The following is a 723-nucleotide window of genomic DNA, read 5'->3' on the forward strand; positions in this document are numbered from 1 at the left end:
GTGCTGGAATCCACTGTGGTACATGGGCAGTGGTTACCTCCTTCCAGCTTCCTGAATCCCTGCATACCTGATTCTCGTTTTATCCTGAACTGTGCCGTGAAACCAGAGCTTTAGTCAGGTTTTCCAAAATTTCTTAGTGTGGAGAAAGAGGGAGGTTATTCTGTTACGTAACACCCCTGTACTTAAATGCTGCTGAAATTGGCTGTAAGACCATGCAAAATTGGAGGAACTCTGTTTTCATAAAAAATAGATTCGACACATTATAGCTGTTAAGCTGTAATAGCTTTAAGCATTTATACATTTACACCTTCCAAAGACCTGAGTGCAGAAATCTTCCAGTGCTAGCAGTTCCCAGCCCAAAAAGTGCTTAGGAAAGAAGTCTGTGATTCCAACTTCTGCTGTGACAATTGTTTCGGAAAAGCTGGGATAGACAGTATTAAATATGAAATAAAAAGCAGCACAGAAGTGCCACATTGTATGAAATGTTCTTACTTAAACTTTCATAGTTGAGCTTTTGTCTGTGCTACATTGTTAGAAAAGTTAGCAGAGGTATTTGGAGTTGAATCTCTTACTTTTGCAGACCTGCCAGTCGACCTCTGTTACATTTTCCTGGGTTTGGGATGTTTTTAACCTCTCCTGCTATCAAATTTCCTCTCATCTTGCCAGTTCTGATTGGAAACCTAAACACCCTGCACTTGGGCAATGAATTAATTTAGTGTTCAT

Source organism: Acanthisitta chloris, unplaced genomic scaffold (genome assembly GCF_000695815.1).
Source record: "Acanthisitta chloris isolate BGI_N310 unplaced genomic scaffold, ASM69581v1 scaffold2152, whole genome shotgun sequence".
Classification (NCBI taxonomy): domain Eukaryota; kingdom Metazoa; phylum Chordata; class Aves; order Passeriformes; family Acanthisittidae; genus Acanthisitta; species Acanthisitta chloris.